At 37.6% G+C, this 25,433-nt stretch overlaps 1 protein-coding gene across 1 annotated transcript in view; it reads left to right on the top strand.

The window, feature by feature from the left end:
- The window catches only part of NSMAF (neutral sphingomyelinase activation associated factor), a 1,015,053-nt gene that overhangs the window by 82,754 nt on the left and 906,866 nt on the right, over positions 1-25,433 (top strand). The gene's annotated exons all lie outside the window — the stretch shown is intronic.

A 25,433-nucleotide genomic window follows, 5' to 3' on the forward strand; every position in this document is an offset into this window, starting at 1 on the left:
CTATGAAGCAACCTCACTCACTTCCCACATCTCTTTAACTGTACTTACTGATGATTTCAAACTCCATTTATAAAAACATTCCTTCATATTAAATTCTCATTATCACTACAAACACACACACACACACACACACACACACACAGTCACATACATACAAGTCAAGTGACCCACCAATGCATTATACCACTGGCCATATTAACCAATTTGTTTCTTCAATCATGTGTAGTTAATAATTCAAACTGTCATTGTTTAGGAACTAAAGCAATAGTACAGTGGTGGGTGCCTTGCACGAAGACAACTTGAGCTTGATGGCTGGCATCCCAATACTGTCCCACAGAAGTAATTCCTGAGTGCAGAACCAGGAGTAAACCCAGAGCACCACTAAGTGCGACTCAGAAACCAAAAGAAAAAAGGATGAAGAACAACACCACTGTTTATATTGAGGTTCTTTTTATATCTTTCTGTATCTCAATTGTGGCTGAATTATAATGGTTCTTTAACTGGTATACTTTAGTGTAACATAAAATTCATTCTTTTAAGGTATAGAAATCAGTACTGAATAGTTAAAGAGTTATGCAATCTACACCATGTGAAAAAACTTTAATTGTCCCATTAAAAAAAGGAAAACAGGGGCCGGTGAGGTGGCGCTAGAGGTAAGGTGTCTGCCTTGCAAGCGCTAGCCAAAGAAGGACTGCGGTTCAACCCCCTGGCGTCCCATATGGTCCCTCCAAGCCAGGGGCAATTTCTGAGCACTTAGCCAGGAGTAACCCTTGAGCATTACACGGGTGTGCCCCCCCCAAAAAAAAACAACAAAATAAATACAAAAAAAAAAGGAAAACAGAAAATGTATGCCTACCTCATTGTCCTCTCCTTCCTTCCTCAGCTTCTGGCTTTTTGTGTTTGTTCATTTGTACTGGGCTGAGTTCAGGGAATACTACTGGCTCTGTGCTCAAGGATCACTCCTGGCTTAATTAAGACAGCTCAGTGCCAGCATCAGCATTTAAAGAGCCAATTCAGGGAGGGCCCATTTGGAAACCTTTTCTGATATTTTCTGTTCCTCTTAATTTAACCATTTGAGTCTGTCTTACATGACAAAGCTAGTTTATTCACCAACTGGTCATCAAAGTCCACAATTAATTTTTTTTGATTAGCACATGCTCTCAAAAGGTTTTGCTCTTAGAAAATTCTTATCAAAACCCATTACTGTACCAACTGAACCACAAAATTTTTCAAGACCTTCGCTTCAGTAGACTGAATAATTGGTCAGAAGGCAAAGTTCAGTCTACTGCAACTCAGATCAGTGGGCGAAACATCTTGCTACCAGAAATGAATCACAAGATCCTGATTAAAGCAGCTTCGTTTCACTAACTCCTGAAACACATCTGTACCAATCAGGTTGTAAAGGCTAACTGGCAATGAATTTCAAGAAGACATAAAACCAAGAAAAATCTGGAAATGTTATTCTGCCACCATCCACATTTAAGACAAGTCTCACACCTGAACTTAAGACAAGCTCAAGGCATGAGACTTAGCACCCCTTTCCCAAGTCCTAAAGCTGGCTCAACAGACAACAGGAACAAAAGTCCTTAAGACTCTGAAGGGACTAATTCCAGAGCTCAAAATCCCTAAAAATAAAAATCCCTGACAACATCCTCACAAAAGGCTCTTTCCTCTAGAGTCAACACTTAAGCAGCTTGGAAAGGCAACTCAAATCACTCATTCGGAGGAGGTTGTTTTCATCCTAGCTCAGCCACTTATTCCCTTCTTTCAAAGCAGTTTTCTTCAACTCAATGACATGGTATCTGGGTACCTGTTCAGTACACTGGACCATGGACAAGTTACAACCAAGATGGTGAACCAGTGATTTTCAACCATTCTACACTATGGATTAGCACTAGCCCATGAATCAATCAATGCTTGAAAACTACTGCTACTCTCTCGTATTTCCAAAATCAAATTACTTCACTATGTATTCTCCAAAATTCTTGTATGAGAGACCAACAACAAACCTAAAAAGTCAGGGTGCAAATCAGGAGTGACTTCCTGAATTCCTGTAAAGAACAGAATTTCGTTTTATTCTGAGAACCACAGCTCCTCCAATATTCAGGTGGTGAACACCCTCCCTGTTGTGCTATAGCTCTGGCCCCTAAAATGTATCTTGTTAAAATACAAAAATATATAAAACTTGGGAGTTTTGCTAAATGTAGCATTTTAGAATTTATTTGAATTCAAGTTATATACTTAAAATAGACAAAAGTTCTTTCTATAAGACTTTCTATAAGACTTATGGTAACCACAAAACCAAACCAGTAATTACTGAGAGAAACAGAAACATTTAAGTACCTACCCTAAAAGAAATAAACCACATCACATGAGCAGAAGAACAAATGTATCACAGATCAACCAGAAAGCAATTAACTATGAAAAATGGCAATTAGGGGGCCAGAGCCACAGTAGACAGCAAATAGGGTTGCTTGCCTTGCATGCAGTCTACCTAGATTCGATTTCCAGCACATATGGTACCAAAGCCTGTCAGGATTGATCCCAGAGAGCATAAACAGAAAGAAGCACAGAACACCAGTGTGGCCCCAAAACTAAAACCAAACAAGCAAACAGCAACAACAATAAAAGGCAATAAGGGGGCCAGTGAGATAGTTCTTGCCTTGTGCATAGCTGACCTGGTGTTCAATCTCTAGCACTACAGATTCAATTCAATTTCTAGGACTACACTAAGGCCCATCAAGAATGATCTCAGCACAGGACCAGGAGTATACAGTGGATGTAGTCCCCAAAACAAACAACAAACAAATAGAAGCAATTCAATGCTTATCAAAATATCAATGATCTTCTTTTGGAATAGAAAAAAATGCCATTCTAAAATCATGTGACATTTCAAAGAACATCATATAACCAAAACATTCTTGAGAAAAAATTAAACTGGAAATCTCTCACACTTCCTGAATTCACAAAGCAACAAATGGAATAGAACAGAATACGTTAAGAATTCTGGCTGAGACCGGAGAGATAGCATGGAGGTAAGGCATTTGCCTTGCATGCAGAAGGTCAGTGATTCGAATCCCGGCATCCCATATGGTCCCCTGAGCCTACCAGGAGCGATTTCTGAGTGTGGAGCCAGGAGTAAGCCCTGAGCACTGCCAGGTGTGACCCAAAAACCAAAGGAAAAAAAAAAAAAAAAAAAAAAAAAAAAGAATTCTGACTGGCATCCAGCCTCTAAGAACTCTGGCAAAGAAAAGTCTAAAGTGGGGCTGGAGGGGCCGGGCGGTGGCGCTGGAGCTAAGGTGCCTGCCTTGCCTGCGCACGGACCGCGGTTCGATCCCCCGGCGTCCCATATGGTCCCCCAAGAAGCCAGGAGCAACTTCTGAGCGCATAGCCAGGAGTAACCCCTGAGCGTCACAGGGTGTGGCCCAAAAACCAAAAAAAAAAAAAAAAAAAAAAAAAAAAAAAAAAAAAAAAAAAATAAAGTGGGGCTGGAGAGATAGCATGGAGGTAAAGCGTTTGCCTTTCATGCAAGAGGTCATCGGTTCAATTCCCAGCGTCCCATATGGTCCCCTGTGCCTGCCAGGAGCAATTTCTGAGCATGGAGCCAGGAGTAACCCCTGAGCACTGCCGGGTGTGACCCAAAAACCACAAAAAAAAAAAAAAAAAAAAAAAAAAAAGTCTAAAGCACTCAATGACGGTAACAATTTTCTGAACAAATGATGCTGGGAAAACCTGGATATCTATATACAAAAGAATGAGGTCGGAGATCAACCCATAAAAATATGTAGCAAAAGGACTCAAAATGCATAAAGGAAGTGCGTGACTTAAAATATATTTGTGACACTGGACTTAGCAACTTCTCAGATAAGACATCATCAATGGCATAGTAACAAAAGAAAAAATAAATAACACTTGGATTTGATGAACATTTTAAAACTCTGTAGATCAAAAGATAATCTTCACAGCTAAAAAGCAACCACTGCATGGAAGAAAATATCTGCACATATCCGACTGGGGTTAATACTCAGGTTATTTGTGGAACCCCTAAAACTCAAGAAAAACAAGTAGGCTGATTCAAAAGAAATTCAAAGGAAAAAAAGTGCTGCATAGGCATTTATCCAAAACAACTGTAAAGGGGGCCGAAGTGGTAGCACAATGGTAAGGCATTTGCCTTGCGTGCTGCTGACCTGGGAGTGACCTAGGTTTGATTCCTGGCATCCCACATGGTCCCCAGAGACTGACAGAAGTCATTTTTGAATACAGAGCCAGGAATAATGTGAGAACTGCCGGGTGTGGCCCAAAAAGTAAAAGAAAAAAAAGAAATTAACTGAGCCGGAGCGGTGGCACAAACGGCAGGGTGTTTGCCTTGCACATGCTAAACTAGGACAGTCTGAAGTTCAATCCCAGTGTCCCATATGGTCCCCCAAGGCAGGAGCGATTTCAGAGCACATAGCCAGGAGTAATGGATGATAGGATGTGGCCCAAAAACAAAACAAAATTAAATTAAATGTAAGGCTATTAAAGTGTTCAATATAAGTAATAATTATGCCAATGCAAATTAAAACTGTAAAATAGCATCTCACACACACACCCATTACAATGGCTACTATCAAAGAAAAAAGGAACTAGAGTGAAATGCAAGATCTTGGCTTTCTACTGTAGACATTTTCGTTAGTTAAATAAAGCCGTATGATTAGTTGTCTTCTTGAAAATTAAACTTACAAAAATTATTGGTAGCACTTGGTGACTAATAAATACTAATATTAGTATCGTTAAATGCAACTGGTATTTTTTAAAGCTGTGTGGAAAGATATCTTTTGGCTTTTATTTACATAAATCTGCTGTCTATAAAAGAGACCCAAATCTGGCAAAAAGAAGAGAAAATTTGTTAAGCCGTGTTCAATTTATAGTACTGATTTATTGAGTCATACTTTTAAATCAAACTGCTCCCATTTAAAAATAGTACTCCACTTTCGGTCTGACTTTTTATATCTGTACTTATAATGCCAAACACCACCAAAAAATTAATGTTGCAGTTAAATTCGGATTATAGTGAAGTAACTATTTCCTGAACTTAAGAAACATTCAACCCACTTCCGTGTTTTTATCCTATGGCATAACCACCAGAACCGTAATAATATTTATGTTCCATTTAGAGTGCAAACCCATATAGATCAGTTCTAACAGTAAAAGAAAAAATAAGCATCCTACCTTTTGATGCCCCCTAGAAAATAGCTTTCAAGAATCAGAGAAAGACTGAACAAAATTGCACTGATTCAAACACAAAGTGATCAAGTGACATTCACTGACATAAAGCTAAAACCCTAAAACTGGGTTTGTATGTAGTTTTCTTTTTTTCCTATCTAAATCCAGTGACTGTTTTTCTCTCTTGGGGAAATCGGGTGCAGAACTGGGTCCAATTACTCCTCCCAGACCTACATCAAAGGATATAGAGAGAGGAAAAGAACTTAAGGAAGCATCTACTAGTCACCAGAAAATTCCTAGAAAATTCCATTCAAGCAAGAGCTCCGACCAAAGGCTCCATGATCAAGAACAAATCATTCCCCACGATTGCAAGCCAAAGACCTCCCCTTAGGAACCAGATCTGGTCTCTTTCGTTTCCCAGTAAATCGAACAGGATATCCTGGAACCCAGAGCTGAGTCACCAAAGACTTCACCAGAGGAGAAGGAGGGGTCCCCCCCCTAAAAAAACATACGACTGTGCATCGTCTTTAGATAGTTTGTTTTGTTTTGTTTTTGCTTTTTGGATCACACCCGGTGACACTCAGGGATTACTCCAGGCTTACGCGCTCAGAAATCGCTCCTGGGTTGGGGGAGACCATATGGGACGCTGGGGATCGAACCAACCACCTTAGGTCCTGGGTCGGCTGCTTTCAAGGCCAAAGCCCTACCGCTTGCGCTGCCAGAGTCAATCACAATCAATCAATCAATCAAGGCTGCGCCTCGAACCCGAACCCTCCCGGGGCTTCACTTCACCCAGGACCTCCGCCCCGGGAGGCCGGGGACCGTTCCCAAGAAGAAGGGAGCGAGGATGCGGAGGGATGCGGGTGCGAGTCTCCGGAGTGCCGGAGCGAGCCCCAACGACCCCGCAACTCCCGAGGCCCCAGGCCCAGGGGCGCGGCGCGCGCATGCGCAGTCTCCGGCACCGCTTCGCTCCCGGCGCACAGGGGGCTTCGCGCGCCAAGGGGCCTGGGACGCCGCACTTCCGCCACTCCTGCCCCCGCGCCGCGCCGTTACCTGACAGGCCCTTCATATAAGACCCCGCTCCAGGGTTCCCTTTCTGTCCCCAGAACAGCTCACCTGGCCGCAGGGAGCGAATGCCAAGCCGCTGCCTCCGGTCACGGGCTCCGTGGAAGTAACAGCTGAGGTGGGGCGGAGAGCGGCTCGCACGGCCCGCCTCCGCTTTCCGCCCACCCGCACGCGCAGGCGCACGACACCCCGTCAGCTGATCCGTCTCCATGGAAACGCGGCTGAGGGGCGGGGCCCGTGGAAACGAGGCTGTGGGCGGGGCTAGAAGTAGGCACGCCCACCACTTTCGGCTGTGGACAGGAGGGTCTCCTGGCTGGGTTCACGCCCCTCTCCGTCCCGCCCGCTCTACCTGCCACCAAAGGATCTAGTCTAGTGCCAGCCATCTCTACTTAATCTACTTAATCCACTCGAGTTATTCGGGGTGAATGGACCCTCCTAGACAAAGGGTTCCCAGTATCTACATAGAGTATATATTTTAGTATATATAGCTATGTATATCTTTATACATATATTTATATCTATACATACTATACATATATGTATAATAGATGTATGTATTGTATAATATATGTATAAATACATATACATATATGTATACATATATTTATGATTACATATATTTAATGTGTAGTATGTAAATATAATATAGTATTAAAATATGTAAATATAATATATTAAAATAGTATACTATTAATATATAGTATTGAATATTAAAATATTTTATTAAAATAAATATATTTATACATCTATTTATATGTATACATACATTTATAAAAATGTATATATTGTATGATATATGTATGAATACATATATTATATATATTTATAAATATATACACATATTTAGTGTGTAGTATGTAAATATATTATAGTATTAAAATAATCCTCTTCTACTTGGGCACTCAGTAGTCCCACTGGGTCCTGCTTCGCACTGGCCTCTGCTTAAATATTTTTTAAATTATTTTTAATAATATCTTTATATTTTATATATATACACCATGGTTTTATATATATGTACATAATGGTCACAAACATGTTTGTTGTTGGGTTTCAGTCATAAAAATTATGCCCCTCCCTTCACCAGTGCAAAATTCCCACCACCAAGGCCACCCCTATCTCCTTCCTCCCTCACCCACCACCTATCTTTGAGACAGACATTCTATTTCTCTCACTCATTACCATTATCATGATACTTGTTGGTGTAGTTATTTCTTCTAACTGAGATTACCACTCTTTGTGGTAAGCTTCAAATAGTTGGCCCATCTTTCCTGACCTCATCTCTATTGTCTCTGGGTGTTATTACAACACTGCCTTTTATCTTAAATCCCACAGATGAGTGAGACTATTCTGTGTCTATTTCTCTCCCTCTGACCTATTTCACTCAACATAATAGTTTCCATGTCCATCCATATATAGGAAAATTTCATGACTTCATTTTTCCTGATGGCTGCATAGTATTCCATTGTGTGTATATGTATCACAGTTAGCCACTCATCTGTTGTCTGGCCCCTGTTTTATTTACCCTCATGATGCAGGCCCTGGAACATTCTCCCACTTACACTGTTCAACTCCTACTCTCTTAGTGCTCAGATTGTTTTTACTTTATTATTACTCTGACTATATATATATATATATATATGTTTTAAAAATATATATGTATATTACTGCATAAAAATAGTATATTCTTATACCAAAATTCTTGAAGGCTAATTGTTCTACAGTTAGCTTTAACAACATGAACCAGAGCGAAAGCACAGCAGGTAGAGTTGTTGCCTTGCATGAGGTCCACTCAGCTTCGATCCCCAGCATCCCTTATGGTACCACGAGCCTGCCAGGAACAATTTCTGATCAAAGAGCCAGGAGTAATTCCTGAGCCACACCGGGTGTGACCCCCAAACAAAAACAAAAATAAAAAAAAACTTGATGTATGTTTGTGCTTAATCAACCTAGAGAAGAGATGCTTCATTTTCCATTGGCGCACCAGGGGCCAATGTACAATGCACTTAAATTTACTGTAATTATTGTGGAATACTACAGAGAAATGGTTTCCAACCTTTCTATACATGCAGGCTGCACTAGTTTTTTCATAGACTATGCTTGAAAACTGTTGATATATGTTTTTCATACATCCACACAGTAGAATTTTATTTAGTAATGAAAAGAAATGCAACAGAGAACATTAAATACTGCTTTGAGAAATAACTCAATCTTAAAAGACTACTGTATAGTAGATACAGTAGATCTGAGCTCAGAGATAGATCTGAGCTAAATCAGGTAATACATGGACCCCCAATTGAGTAATCCTGGTGTCTCCGACCCCACCCACTCATCAATGAGTGGAGAAGGACTAATCTCTGGCTCTGGGGCCCCGTAGAGTCATTGCACTGAATCAAGTTCAAGTTGTTTATCTTCCCAGACTTTATGAAGATTTCTTGGGCAATCCTAAAAATAATTGTTTGTTTGTTTAAGTCATACCCAGTGATAATCCAGAGGTTACTCAGAGGCTGCTTTTTGGTTCTTCCCCAGGAGTCATACTCCTGGTGGTGCTTGAAGGATCATATGAAATGCTGGGGATAGAACCCTAGTCAGCTGAGTGTAAGACAAATGCAATCCTTGCTGTGCCATAGCTCCACCCCCCAAATAATACTTTAATTAAAAAGTAAAACATTACTGTGCACTATATGATTCTAACTACATTACATTGTGAACAAAATAAAATTATAGAAGCAGTAATAATGATCAATGGTTGTCAGGGACTTGGGCAATATGAGGAAAATTAAGTGAAGCACAAGGGATTTTTTTAATAAGATGGTGAAACTATTTTGTGTAATATTATAATAAGGGACTTACATTAGGCAGTTGTCCAATGCCATAGGACAGAACATTGTATAGTAAAAGATGAATTCAACTTTCAAATATTCTTGGAGTTTCATGAGGGATGGATGTGTACTTGCTGTAGGATTGAAGTCATTCATAGTTTCAGTTTAGGTGCTAGAAAGAATCCCAACACTTTCATTGTGGAAGTTAGTCACAAAATAAGACCAAACATCAGACTTAGAGGGTTAGAATTTTTAGTCCTACTCGAAAATCTCAGGGAGAAGAGGATGCTAGAGGCTGTGTTCTTGCACAGACTCAGTAGTTTAATCAGCAAACAGTTTTATCCAATGAAATGCCAAATAAATACTAAAGACCAAACTTAGTAGAGCTTTCTGATGGATGATCTATGTACCTGAAGAGTGATGCAACCCCTACTCTAGAACAGAAAATTCTCCACCACTTGTCTTTTGTGATAAAATTGCTATCACAAGTAAAGTGTATTTAGTGATTTCTGTGAGGCATTCTCCCTGATTATATGTAACTTGACAGTGGATTATTGGATCTACTTTAATTGGAGCCACATTGAAAAAAAGATATGTCACTTTGTCCCCATTTGTCACCATTTTCTTTGTGAAGTGCAGGTGAATTCCTTGGAGGCCTTGTCTGTTAGCTTGTCTGAAGCTAACTTAATAGTGACAGAACTGAATTATATTGACACTGAGGTTGTGTCAAATTATTACTTTTGCGGGAGAGAGGACTGCTTGCAGTGCTTGGGAGACTGCAATATTAGGGATAAACCCAGAGATGCCACATAATTGGTGATAAAATAGAACACACAGGACACTAATAAGGATGAAGCATTACATAGACTGTGGGTGTTAGTTAATAAACATATGTTGACATTTATTGACTGCAAGATGTACTGCATTAATACAAGATGCTAGAGAAAGTGGGAGTGTACAAAAACTACCATTAGATCATTTTCTTATATCTAAAATTGTTCTAAATTTTTTCTAGTAATAACAAGTATAATAATTATAAAAGAATTGTGACTGGTGTTTGTTTAAAGGGAAAAGTTAGAGGGACTGAGAGAAAGAGAGAACAAATATTAAGACACATAACTTGCATGGAACCCAACATGGATATGTGGTATGGGAAATAGATATGGTTCCCTGAACACCACCAATAAAGATCTCTGAGTAAAAGTCAGGAGTAAGCAATGAATACCACCAGGTATAGTCCAATTAATAAAACAAAAGCAAAGCAAAACAAAACATAAAAAACCCTGGGGACTATGCATAAACATTACCAAAGAAAAATACTGAGAATTGTATATGATATTTTTTTCGGGCCACACCTGTTTGATGCTCAGGAGTTACTCCTGGCTAAACGCTCAGAGATTGCCCCTGGCTTGGGGGGACCATATGGGTTGCCAGGGGATCAAACCTTGGTACTTCCTTGGCTAGTGCTTGCAAGACAGACACCTTACCTCTAGCACCACCTTGGCAGCCCCATGATTTCTTAAAGTTGGTTGTTTTTGTTAGTTTGTTTTGTTTTAAAGTTAAAGAGCAATGGCAGAAGGTAGGACAGGATTTAAGGTGCTCAGGATTAACTCCATTCAGGAGATTAAATCTACTTTAGCTGCTTTACAAAGGCAAGTGCATTAACCTTTTAACTATCTCTCTGGCCTCTAACATAGGAATCCAAAAATGATATCATTGAAGGTACTGCTTTTAAATTGAAAAGTCTGAATTAGTCAACAGATAAAAGGAAGAAAAGTGCTTCAAATAGAGGATAACAAACACAAAAGCATTGTAGATAACTTGACACTTGATTCATATCAGGAATAAAAGACCATTGTTGGGAGCAGGAGAGATAGCACAGCAGTAGGTCTTTTGCCTTGCAGGAAGCTGATTCAGGACTGATAGTGGTTTGAATCCTGGCATTCCATATGGTCCCCTGTGCCTGCCAGAATAGATTTCTGAGTGCAGAAGCAGGAGTAACCCCTGAGCGCCACCAGGTGTGACCCCTCCAAAACAAGAAAGAATGGTTTGAAAATAATCAAACACAATGGGTAAGGTACTTGCTTTGCATGTGGCCGACCCAGATTTGATCCCTAGCACCCAATATGATTCCCCTAGCCCAGCCAGGAGTGATCCCTGAGCACAGAGCCAAGATTAATCTCTGAGCACTGCCAGGAGTGATCCCAAAACAAAAAATGAAAAGAAATATAGTTGGAGTGGGAGATATTATATGATGGCAGAGCACATGCCTCATAACTGGCCTCCCCAGGTTCTATCCCTGGAACACATCTGGTACTAAAAGCTCCTGTTATCCCTTAAGCCCCATCAAGAGTAGAGTCAGAAGCAAACCCTGAGCACAACTGGGTGTGGTCCAAAAAATAAGAACAAAAAATTAATTCAGAGAATTAAGCAGGGCTTTACAATTATTAAGTAGAGTAACATGATTAGATTTGAATTTTGAACTTAAATTGAGCATGCTGGTTACCATTTGAAAAATTAATTGGATATGTGAATGAATTGGATGTCTTAGATAAAAGGAGATGAACTGGGTAGTGATTACATAGGATCTAATATGGCAATTACTGTGGCAATGAAAAAAGAGTCAAAAATGTTCAACTATTCAAAAGGATTTATCGCTGGTGAACTGTAGAAAAAAACCCTGGTTGGGGGTATTCTATGATGTTAATATATGCACGTATATTAAGATGAGAGTATAAAAGATATGAAGAGTAGAAGAATGAAATTTATTAAATATAAAGTACTATGTGAATTATGTTGTGATAATCTGAATTAACCTCTCCCCCAAAGATATCCATGTCCTAATCTTCAAAATATTTAAATGTGTGTTTTGCATAAAAGGATAAAAAGGATGTTTTATGTTAGACGTTTTGAAATAAGGTGATTATTCAGAATTACCAAATAAAGACCAATGTAATCACAGGGCCTTTAAAAGGTGAGAGGAGGGACTAGGGACTCAAAATTAGTGGCAGAAGTGATCCCCAAAACAGAGAATGAAGTAATTTGGTCATAAAAGAAAGAACATGGGAAGCTTTCCCTAGAAGCTTTCTGTTACCCCCCACTGGGCACACATCAGACATGCTTTTTGCCTTCCTGGGGCAGTGCTTTCCTCCAAAAGAATTATTTGCCAAAAGGCCCGCCTAGCGAAGTCAATCATTTGACCCTTTGCGTGGATCATTGGCGGTAATTCCAACATGGCTGTAACATTACATTTTTCTCTCTATTTGGCCACTATAGTAATCAGGCTTCAGATTTCCTTCAGACAAAGAAAAGACGGTACCGAAAGCCCGCCAAAAGTTCCCTGCTGGCTTATTTGTAACTTGTATAACCTGGTGCCAGCAGATTATTTTTCTAAGTCTAGCTATGATGGTAAACAATTATTTCCGTCCCCCCCAAAATCTACTTTCCAGCTACCAGATAAACATCACAAATATTTTTTATCTCTCTCCTCCTGGTTTCTTGAAAAACCTGTTTTTCTCCTTACCCTAAAAACATTTTCTCTACTAACACCCAACAGGACTTTTCCTCACCTGAAGAACGGTCTTTTAATATGTAGATTTAAGGCTTGGTCCTTCATTGTACTTTCTCTGGAACATCTCCCACTCTTTGTTCTCCCTGACGACACCCTGCATTCCAGAGCCTGTGCTTAAAATGTCATCGGCTGAAAAATAAATTTGTCTCGTCCCTTGGACGAGGGTCCCCATACAATGCATTTTGTATGGTATTTTATTTTCATATTTCATATTCGTCCACTCGTGCTTCCGCTTCTCTCCCTGTGAAAGGTTTCCGGACCCCACAAAGGTTCTGCTTAGCAACGCTGACTGTCTGCAGCAGCTTTCTATGAAAGGTAGAGGTTGGGGGAAATAACATCTTCCCCAAAGACAACAAAAGAAACCAACCCAACAGTGCATCTACAGAAGCATTTTGATCTGCCAATAAATTTTGTCTACAGAAAACCAAAACCTGAAGATGGTATATATGAATAAATGGAAGGGAAATAAAATATCTTTATCGTGAATAATTAGATCCCTGCTGCCCTCTTCCATCTGTTTGGTTCAGTGGCACTCATAATGAAAATATGAAGATTTTTTTTAAAGTACTGTTCTCTTTTTTGTTTGTTTGTTTGTTTGTTTGTTTGTTTGTTTTTGGTCCACACCCGGCATTGCTCAGGGATTACTCCTGGCTATCTGCTCAGAAATAGCTCCTGGCAGGCACGGGGGACCACATGGGACACCGGGATTCGAACCAACCATCTTTGGTCCTGGATCAGCTGCTTGCAAGGCAAACGCCGCTGTGCTATCTCTCCGGGCCCGTACTGTTCTTCTCTTAAAAGAATAACTTTTGGAACTATTCCTAATTGATAATAACCATTATGACTAGTAGTAAAGATGTAAATAATTCTAAATATTTTCATTCAATCTTCAAAACTAAGATTTTTTCTTTTTAAGGTTTGTAAAATATTAATATAGTGCTAAATACCATCATCAGCATTGATATTATTTCTAAAGGTTTAATTTTTTAATTTTATTTAATTGAAACAATTGTGATTTATTTTACCTTAAATACACAAAAGAACTCACTTATAGGCCACTCGGTCTATTAAATTATATATATTATATATATATTAAATTATATATATATATTATATATATATTCCTTCGACATCTCAACCACATAAAACCCAGCTAATCCGAAACTCCTCTTAAAGTTAACCTTTATTTCAGAACACATTTCCCTCATTAGGGCTTTATATCAGCAAGATTTTGAATAAATCTTTGTTGAACAATGAAACTATCACATAAAACACTCCTTGCTAGAGTTTACTGGAACACATTACATTCTAGAGAACTCATTTGATAGTAAATTTGTGGGGGAAAAGTATACATATTGCTAATTAAGTCACCTCGATGCACTATGAGCTCCCTAATGAACTAGAATACTGAGGGCCAGAGAGAAAGGTTAACAGACTTAAGGAGCCTCAGGTTCAATGCCTAGGACTATATTTACTCCCAAGTTCTGGCAAGAGAGATTCTCCCAAACACTGATCTTGGAGTGGCTTCTAAGCACCATTGGGAATAGCTCAGAAAGTAACACAATAATATTAAAATATACTATTTAATAAAAATTTTAACCCTGCAAAAGTGAATAAATAATTAATAGCTAGCTGTAAATAATAAAGTGACATTTATATAAATAATGTTTCTGTTGCTAAATTAAATATTTTCAATGTTATTTATATTTTTTACCAACCATTTTAAGCTATTTCATCATAATTTATTTTTCTATAGTGAAGATGTCTTCTGTACTAAAGTTTTCCTCAGAATCATGAGTCATACCATTGGTCAGTGTGGTCAGTGGCAAAAATATGTTAATGAAAAATATCAACTTACATGCCAGTAAGTTAATCATAAGCTTTAAATATAAAGTAAATAAACTTTTAGTGCACTGGCTTCCCTTTTAAAGGCGTGTATTGAATTCTTTTTTCTTAAAATATTTAAAACAAACTATCATATTTAGAAACTTTTTTCTCCTAAATAGAAGAAAAATTGTGAGTGCTGAAAAAAATGTAAAGGAAAGCAAAATGATTGTTGAATTTTACATAAGGTATTTCAATTTATTTATTTGTCTTGAGGTTCTATTTTTATTTTCTCATATTGGTCATATATATATTTGTCCCACAGCCGGTGATGCTCAGGGGTTACTCCTGGCCATATGCTCAAAAATTGCTCCTGATTTGGGGGGCCATACAAGCTGAGGTTTGTCCTAGGCTAGCGAAGCAAGGCAGATGCCTTACTGCTTGTGCCACCACTCTGGCCTCACGAATAATTCTTATTTCCAAGTAAAGAAATTTAAATAAATGCTAGTCCACTTGCGTCAGGATACTTATAATGGAAAATATAGGAAGGGCTAGATAATATAGAAGAATTTACTGTCATATATTTGAATGGTCATGGAAATAGCTAAAAAATTTAGTTCCTTTTTATTTTTTCATTATTTATTTATTTTTTGGGTTTTGGGGGAGCAGGTCACACCCAGTGGTGCTCAGGGATTACTCCTGGTTCTATGCTCAGAAATCGCTCCTGGCTCAGGGGACCATGTGGGATGCCAGGATTCGAATCACCATCCTTCCGCATGCAAGGCAACTGCCCTACTCCATGCTATCTCTCTGGCCCCTTATTATTATTATTTTTTTTTTGAGGCTACACCTGGAAGTACTGTGGAGCCACTGCTTGCCCAGTCTTACAGGGACAATGCGGTATTGACCATCAAACCTGTATATTCTGCATGCAAAACATGTCCCCGTTCAGTTGAATCCTAAAGTTCTTTCTACATTAGTATTTGAAGCAATTTACGGAGATGCTAGTGCTTAGGAATAACTCCTAGCTCAGTGCTCATGAAACTTGAGACCAATGTGAATTACAAATTATATTTCATAATTATATTTCTTTCACAGTTATATTTAAGGTACATAGTGACAATGAAATGGGGCAATTCCCACCACCTGTGTTGACCTCCCCTGTAGGTGTTCCTAGCATGCATTCCGTACCTCTATCCTTAGCCCCTTGGACTGCTAATGTAACAGGTCCCTTTTGTGTATCCTTGAGAACATTTTATACAATATTAATTATTGTTTTGTGTTTGCATATATAAAGTTTATTTATTTATTTATTCATTTATTTATTTATTTTTGGTTTTTGGCCCACACCCGGCGATGCTCAGGGGTTACTCCTGGCTGTCTGCTCAGAAATAGCTCCTGGCAGGCATGGGGGGTACCATATGGGACACCGGGATTCAAACCAACCACCCTTGGTCCTGGATCGGCTGCTTGCAAGGCAAACACCACTGTGCTATCTCTTTGGGCCCAGTTTAATTTTTTAATGATCTGAAATATTTATAAGAGCAGTAAGCTTCTAATAACAAAATAAAAACAATGAAATCTCTAAATTTTCTACTGGAGTTGTGTTACATTGACATTTGGGCTGACCCCGTTCTCTCATTTTTTGGCAAGTGTTAATCTATGTCACAGTAATCTTTCAGTATCTTAAAATTCCAGAACTCAAGAATCAATGACAGGCAGGTTTATGGAGTGCTGAGGATCAAACATGTGTTGGCCCGTGCAATACAAACACCTGCTGAACTCTCACTGGGCCTGGGGTTGCTCTATATTTCTTTCTGTTGATTTGTGTACGAAAATACAGCAGATATCTGTATACTGAACATTTTAAATAATTTTAGTAGCTTTTAGGTTTGTATGTATGTTGTCATGTTTCTTGTGTGCAGTGATGATTTTGATTCTTCATTTATAATTTTGATAGCTTACTTCCTTTTCTTGCTTAACTGCTTTGACTACAAGTTCCATTATTATGTGAACCAACAGTATGAAAATGTGCATTCTTGCCTTGTCTTTTTTTAATAATAGAGAAAAATGTTTTCAGTTTTTATCATTGAATATGATATTTGTTGTGTTTGCCATGTATGTTTTTTATTATGTTGCTTTCATACCCACTTTATGGAGACTTTTGAAATCATAAATAGTTGTTAAATGTTGGCAATATTGTATATCTAATATTATAATATGAGTTTTCTCCTTCATTTTGTTAAAGTGCTGAATCATACTTAGGTATGTTGTGCAACATTCGTAGATATATTAAATAATACTAGCTGTCTTCGAATAGATTTCATCTTGAGTGACCCTCTTACAAAGTTTTGTTTGAATTCAGATTGCTAGTATTTTGTTGAGGAATATTTACATCTATATATATTTTTGGAGACATCTATATATACTAGAGATATTGGTCTATAGTTTTCTTTATAGAAATATATGATATTATTAATAATAATGTTCTAGGCATTCCATGTTCACCTACACACACCACTAGACTGCCAATACTTGCTCCGTAGTGATCTGATTTCTTTATCTCCTCTACCCACACTACAACCAACCACATGGCAAACTCAGTTCTGTTGGCAAAATCACAGGGTTTATTTTTCTTGGCCATTGTCTATTATTCCCTTAACTTGTTTCTTTATACTCCACACACAAGTACAATCATTCGTTATTTTCTTTTTTCCTTCTGACTAATTTTTTTTGGGGGGCCACACCGGGCGATGCTCAGGGGTTACTCCTGGCTGTCTGCGCAGAAATAGCTCCTAGCAGGCACTGGGGACCATATGGGACACTGGGATTCGAACCAACCACCTTTGGTCCTGGATTGACTGCTTGCAAGGCAAACGCCGCTGTGCTATCTCTCCAGGCCCTTCTGACTAATTTTACTTGATATAACACCCTCCAGTTTTTTCCCTTGTTATATAGCAAAAGGTAATCTTTCATCACTTCTTTTAGTTGAGTATTCTTCCATAATATTTCTTTATCTACTCATCTGTTCTTGGACGTTTAGGTTATTTCCAGATATTTTGCAATTGTAGGTAGTGTGGCAATGTATATGTGCAGATGTACTTTCAAATTAATGTTTTGTGTTCATGGGATAGAGGACCAGCAGGAATTCACTGGGTCATGTGAAGCTCTATTTTTAATTCTTTCAAAAGTCCCATATTGTTTACCGCAGACTAAAACAAGCAACAGTCCTGCCAATAGTGAAGAACTTGCCTTTATACCACATGCCTGTAGCAATGGTTGTTTCCAAGTTTTATAATATTGATTCATCAGTTTATTTTAATCTGATGTCTGGCTTTGAAAATGGGGTAACATTAGCATCATAAACTGTGTTTGGAAACTTTTCTGCCTCCTCAGGTTTTTAGAAGAGTTTGAGAATAATGGATATTACTTATTTGACCAGTTGAAAAAATTAACTGGCTAAGTATTCTGATCATAAGATTTTGGGGTTTGAAATTTTTTGATTATTGTTTTAACTCCCTTTCTCATATCAAACTATCAGATTTTTCAATTCATTTCCTTTTTGGTCTAAGGAGGTTGTTATATGTTCTTAAGAATTAATCTGTTACATGAACTGCTAGAAAAATAAAGAAAGCTGTTACCCTAGGCTTCATCCTATGACTTGTGAAAATACCAAAATCTCTAGTTAGAGGCCTGATTCTATCAACCACAACTGAGCAGAAAATTTCCTGGCACCACCATATAAACTCCTTAGGGTATGAGAACGAGCTTGTAAAGTGCCTGTAGTTATTCCCATGACAGTATGCTTCAAGGGCGGAGAAACCCTGTATCTTTTAGGCTAAGGGAATTCCCTTTCTAAATTCCTCAATATTTACTGTGTCTATGCAAAAACAAAAACAAAAACAAAAACAAAAGAAAACCTTGCCACACAAGCCCTCCTTCCTTTTTTCTTTTCTTTTCCTTTTTTTTTTTTTTTCTTTTGGTCTCATGGTATTGTTTGGTTGTTGTATTTGTTGCTGTGGTGCTTTTTTATAGTTGCTAGTTTTGGTCTTTTGTTTGATTTTTTTTTTTTTTTTGTTCTCTTTATTTTGTTGTTGTTTTTTGTTGTGTGTGTGTTTTGTTTTGTTTTGTTGTTATGTTTTTCTTCTTTTTTCCTTTTCTTCTTTTTAAATTGATATTTATAACCTTTCCTCCTGTTTTTATTAGTTTGTTTTGTTTTTCTATTTTTTTTAGTTTTTTTGTTTTGTTTTGGCTTTTTTTTTTCATTTTCTTATTTTCTTTTTTTTTTTCAAACAGAACCACATAATTTGAATCATCTTATTCTTCCTCATAAATGGAGAAGATAAAATGGATGGTACCAGAATCAAACAGTAATATGAACATTGAGTAGAAATAAAAAAATGATCAGTCTTAAACACCGAACCCAAAGTCAATGACAACAGAATTGATACCCAATCTTCAACAAGCTATACACAGAGGGGACCAGTTATACTAGCAGTCAGGGGAGTTAAGAAGAGGGATGCTGGGAACAGGGTTGGAGGGAGGACAACACTGGTGGTGGGAATACCCCTGTTCAATGTCACTATGAACCTTAAATATTACTGTGAAAGGCTTGTAATTCACTTTGGTCACAATAAAAATTATTATAAAAAATGAGGATTAGTCTGTTCCAGTGTGCAAATAATAACCAGTCCCCTTTGGTAGTGAATGCTGCTTGTTGCTTCTATAAGCCACCTAAAAGATCTTGGATGCAATCCTTTTCAGAGGATAGTCATATCTGCACTCATGTTGACCACTGTTGAGGTTAAAAACAGGTATGTGGATGGCTTTGGGAAACTCCAGAGAACAATTATCAGCATTTAACTGGTCAAGTCATGTTGTTCATCTATACCAAACTACAGAACAAGGAGCATGTGATTGAGGTTTTGCATGGAGCCAAATTCCTTATCATTCAAATAATCCACATTTTCCAGTAGTGAGACTTTACCAAGTAGAATGAGGATCTATTTAAAATCATGAAAAAGTAGCTCATTTTAGATGAATGTAGGGATCATATATTAATATATATTGATATATAGGTATCTGGATAAATCGGGGGTACTGCATTTTAGAGCCTTGGAACTTAGTACTCCAGGGTCCTTGTTTCCTATGCTCTGCACCCAACCTCACCCTATCTTAACCCATTCCAGTCCATCCCACTCCACCCAATCGATAAGGTTTTCTATGCAAAAATGTAAAAGAAAAATAAATTAATCCATTTTTTCTAGATACTCAATTTGTTGGCATAATGATGTTATAGTAATATCTTGTGATCCTTTGTGTTTCTGCAGTGTTTTAACTGTCATTTTTGACATTTAAGTTTTCTCTCTTTTTTTAATTGGTGTCTATGATCGCTCTATGTTGTTTATCTTTTCAAAGAACCAGTTCTTGGCTTCTCTTAAAAATATTTTGGGTGAGGATACATTTTGTTTCTCACTGCTCCAGTTTTCTTATTCCCCTTCTACTGACTTTAGATTTCATTTTCTCCTTCTTATTCTAGTTCTTCCCAGTATAAGAAAAATATTTTTTTTTATTTCTCCTCTGACTTCTTTTCTCATTGACCCAACTCTTCAGTATTTTTTAGAGTGTTTTTTATCTTTCACTTCATGGTTATTTGGGGGATGGGGCACACCAGTGGCGCTCTGGCTCTGCACTCACTCCTGGCAGGCTTTGTGTACCATATGAGATGCCGGGAATTGAACCTGGGAAAGTCCCAGGTCAGCCACGTGCAAGGCAAAGGCCTTACTGCTGTGCTATTGCTCAGGCCCCATGGTTATTTATATTGTTACAGCATTTTGATCTGAAAAGATACTGGATATGATTTCCATCTTAATGACGTTGTTGATGTTTGTTTTGTGTCCCAAATATGGTTTATCCTTCAGAATAGACCAATGCTAATATCTCAAATAGTATTTTTTTGTTAATGTTGTTATATCTTCATTTACTTCTACAGATTCTACCTATTTTTGTCTTTATTATTTATCTTTTTTATTTTCAATTAAAAAAATTGGAGGCTCCGTCCTGCAATGCTACAGTTTACTCCTGGCTCTGTGCACAGAAATCGTTCATGGCTGTGGGCAGAGGATCTTGGAGGGAGCTGGGATTAAATTCTGTTTAGCCTCATGCAATTAAAGTAAATGACCTGATATGTTAACTCTTTAGTCTCTGTAAATTACCTTTTTTATTTTGTGACATTATTACTAAGTTTGAGTCATTACAATTCTTTTTGTTGTTCTCTTCTCACAGACTATTTTAAACTTTAGATTTTAATATCCTGCTCTTGGATAGAGTTATAGTTTGTAATTCCACAGAATGCCTCATTCAGGAATAAAAAAACTGATTTAATATTTTTTGTAAAAAATGGCTAGTGGTCTAAAAATTATGGCTATTGGCCAAAAAACACATTTTTTCCTTTATTCCTCCAGGATAACTTTTCTGAAGAGTATTCTTGGCTGATAGCTTTTATCTTTGTGTGTTTTAAATGAGTCTTTTATTTCACAAGGCCTGGACAGTTCTTGCTACAAATATGATGGGAGTATATTAATTATATTTTACTCTGTCCTCCTAGTCTTTAATTATTTTTTGTCTTAGACGTTTGATAAGTTTGATAATATGCGTCAGGGTGCCAGTCTCTTTCCACTTCAATAATCTGGTGTTTTGTTAACTTTGAGAACTTTTATATTTAGTTTCTTTCCTGGGTTTTGTAAGCTTCTTCTTCTTCTTCTTCTTCTTCTTCTTCTTCTTCTTCTTCTTCTTCTTCTTCTTCTTCTTCTTCTTCTTCTTCTTCTTCTTCTTCTTCTTCTTCTTCTTCTTCTTTTCTTCTCCTCCTCCTCCTCCTTCTCCTTCTCCGTCTCCCTTCTCCTTCTTTTCGTCTTTCTTCTTCTAACTTCTTCTACCTTCTTTCTTCCTTCTTCTTCTATGTAGTGTATAGTATATGAATATACAGTAAATATATAACATATAAAATATATGAATATGAAAAATACTGTATAGTGCTTTGCATATTTGGTTGCTTCATTTTAATTTTTTGTTTAAATCTATTATGCTGAGTGAAATAAGTCAGAGGGGGAGAAAGAGATAAACACAGAATAGTCCCACTCATATATGGGTTTTAAGAAAAATTAAGGACATTACTGTAATGATGCCCAGCGACAATAGAGATGAGGGCTGGAAGGACCGGCTCACAATATGCAGCTCACCACAAAGAGTGGTAAATGCACTTAGGGAAATAACTAAATTAACAACTATCATGACAATCTTGATGAGAGAGAGAATTAGAAAGCCTATCTTGAAAACAGGCAAAGTTTGGGATGGAGGGAGGGGGGCATTGGTAGTGGGAATGTTGAACTGGTGAAAGAGGGGTATTCTGTTTATAACTAAAACCCTACTACAATCATGCTTGTAATCACAGTGCTTAAAGATTTTATATTTAAAAAGAACCATAAAAAACCCAAATAAATAAATAAAATCTAGAAAGGCAATTTAGTCATTAGCTGTCTTTATTTTTCTATGGGAATAGGTGGCGCTATTGATTTAGCTTTTTGGTTACCTCTAGCTGTTGCAGGCACTTCGGGTGACTCAGGGATAGTGGATGAATCTCTACTGTGTCAATAAGGAAGAGAGCACTGAGGGGTGTGGTTGCTGCTGTGCATAGACTACACACGGAAAGCTTACTTTGTGTGCAAAGATCGCTGTTTCCCCACTCTTTGAGGTTCCAGATCAAAGACATTAAGTAGTGTCAAACGTCAAACTGTGAGACAGCAGTACTGATTCGGTGTGTTTGAGGTGGTGGGAATTGTAGTTGAGAGAGCTTTGTCTGCTACCTTTCTTTTCTGGGTCTGAGCAGTAGTATACCAGTGCTCTTTAGTTTGATATTCACAGGTGACTATGGCATGGGCCTCTTCACTGTGTCTGCCTTCTCGTCTCCATAATTTCTGGTCAAGGAAGCAGCTCGGCAACCTTCGTTCCCTTGTCCTAGCACCTTGAGACAATATACCAGCATTAGAATATAGCACTGTTTTGGTTTGCAGCCATCCTAACTTTATTTTTCTTACTATTTTTTGATCTCCTTTCTGTTTGATTTTATTTCTTTAAGCAAGAAAAAATATGGACAACTTAGTTAAGGTTGTGATCAACTGCATAAATATACTAAAATTAAATAGATCAAACAAATAAAAAAAAGGAAATTGAGAAAGAACTAAAAAATAGATTAAACAAAATAGACATAGATGTGTGTTAATAAGATATAAAAGGAAAATAATTTTATGATGCAAAATTCTTGTTCTATGTAAGCCATCTTCAATGTATTTCAGATACTGAAAATAAAAAAGAACAGTTGTGGTATATAGGGCACAGACTCCTATGCTTTTATGAAAATTTTGTAGAAAACATGATAATTATATATTTTTATATTAATAATTTTTATTTTGACCAAAGTGGATTACAAATCTTCCACGGTAGTATTTCAGGTACATAGTGACATTGAATCAGGGACATTCCCACCACCAATGTTGTCCTCCCTGCACCCCAGTTCCAACATGCATCCTATATCACCCCTCCTTTTTGTTTCTGTTTTGTTTTATTCTGGGTTTGACTTTTCTTGTATTATTGATATGTTTTCCTTCCTTTTTCCTTTCTTTTCTTAAACTAAAAATTATATCTTATTAGCAGTATATAACGGGAGAAATATCATCTTCTAGGTAAGCACACTTGTCAGGGATCTCTCATTAAAGAGCACAAAATGGAAATTATAAAAGCAATCAGCATTTTTTTCCACAATATTACTTCAACATAAATAAATGGGGGCCGGAATGATGATTGTGCAGCAGGTAGGACATTTGTCTTGCATGACCCAGGTTGGATCCCCGGCATCCCATATGGTCCCGTTATCTGATAGGAGTAAATTCTGAGTGCAGAGCCAGCAATAACCTCTAAGTGCCACCAGGTGTAGCATATATATATATGTATATATATGTATGTGTAAATATATATGCATATATGCATGTATATGGAGCATTTGTAATATACCAGAATCTGAGGTAAATGAAACTCAAAGATGGGTCTGAAGAGGTGATTAAAAAAAGAAATTCAAAGTTAAGCAAAATTTTATTTTTACGACTTAAAATTATAATTGAATATAAAAATTTAGGATTTATGATTCCTGTTAGGTTACAAGGCAAAGGAGTCAAGCCCAGCCATATAAGTGTGAGTTCCTCAAACTCTTCTTTTTTTGTAGAGACAGGGTACTTGCTTCATATTTATAGATGTGTGCAAAAAATCACCTGAAATGCATTTTGTTTTATGAAAATCAATTTATTAAAGTAAGTAGACACTTCTTAGATTTTAGGAGGCAAGATAATAATTCTTTTTATTTATTTTTCTTTTTTTGGATTTTTGGCTACACTCTTTCAGTGGCTACTCAGAAATTACTCCTGACAGGGACCAGAGTAGTAGCATAGTGGTAAGGCATTTGCCTTGCATGCGACTAACTTAGGTTGGATGCAGGTTCAATCTTTGGAATCCCATATGGTCCCCCGATCCAAGAATGATTTCTGAGCACAGACCCAGGAGTAACCCTTGAGCACCACTGGTGTGTGCCTTCCTCCCTCCCACCAAAAAAACCCATGTAATGAAAGCTAGGAAAAACTTTAGAAAAATAATACTGAACAGTTGGGTCAATGAGAAAATAAGTGAGCCCCAAAACAACAACAACAACAACAATGAAAACAAGAAATTACTCCTGGCAGACTCTAGGGACCATATGAAATGCCAGGAATCAAATCTGGGTCACCTGAATGCAAGGCCCTGACCCACTGTGCTATTGCAATGGCCCTTAGATGATAATTCTTGTCCTTTGATATTTGATGTGCTGAATCTTTGAGACTCAAACAGATGACAAATATACATTTTCAGAGCGAAGTGTGGAAACTGGTGCCTCTAAAACAATTGTTATAATGGTAAAAGGAGAATTAGCTCTGGTAGTAAGACAGAGAGGGAAATGATGGAGTGGGAAGGAAGTGGTGGCGAACATAAAGAAACCACTCATGGAACGGAAAATATTAACCCAATGCCCATCTAATAATGAATAAATATCTATAAATATCTAAGATATATAAAACACTGGTAGAATTTAACAAGAAAAATATCCAATTCCATCAAAAAATGGGAAGAAGAGTTGAACAGACAGTTCCTCAAAGAAGAAATACAGTTGACCAAAAGGTCCATGAAAAAATGCTTCATGTTATCAATCATGAGGGAGATGCAAATCAAAACAACAATGTAATATCACCTCACACCATAGAGACTGGTACACATCAAGAAGCACAAGAACAACCAGTGCTAGCACAGATGTGAGAAGAAAGTGACTTTGATCTACTACTGGTAAAAATGTCATGATTTTTTTGAAAACAATATGGATTTTATTCAGAAGTCCAGAATTTTAGCTTTAACCCCAGTAATGCCACTACTGGTAATATTCCTCTGTGGTCCAAAAACACAATGCAGAAAATATCTCTGTACTACCATGTTCATTGCAACACTACTCACAATAGCCAAAATCTGAAAACAATCCAAATGCCCAAGAAAAAATAAACAAATGGTGGTACATCTGTACGAAGGAACACTATGCAGCTGTTAGGAAAAATGAGGTCATGAAATTTTTTTATACATGGATAGACCTGGAGAGTATCATGCTGATGAATGGAAAGTGCACTTAATACAGATGAAAGACATAGTTGGACATGATCACTTTGGTCAAAAGCTGGGAATTTAAAGGAGGTAAAGTGATATGCTTTATACCCTTTTAGTATATGTTCTTAACCATGGTGCCTAAAAGAAAAAAAGAAAGAAGAAAGAAGAGAGAGGGAGAGGAGAAATGTATTTGGCATAGGTGGCAGACTGAGGGAGTGGAT

This window comes from Suncus etruscus, chromosome 10, assembly GCF_024139225.1.
Source record: "Suncus etruscus isolate mSunEtr1 chromosome 10, mSunEtr1.pri.cur, whole genome shotgun sequence".
NCBI classification, from domain to species: Eukaryota; Metazoa; Chordata; class Mammalia; order Eulipotyphla; family Soricidae; genus Suncus; species Suncus etruscus.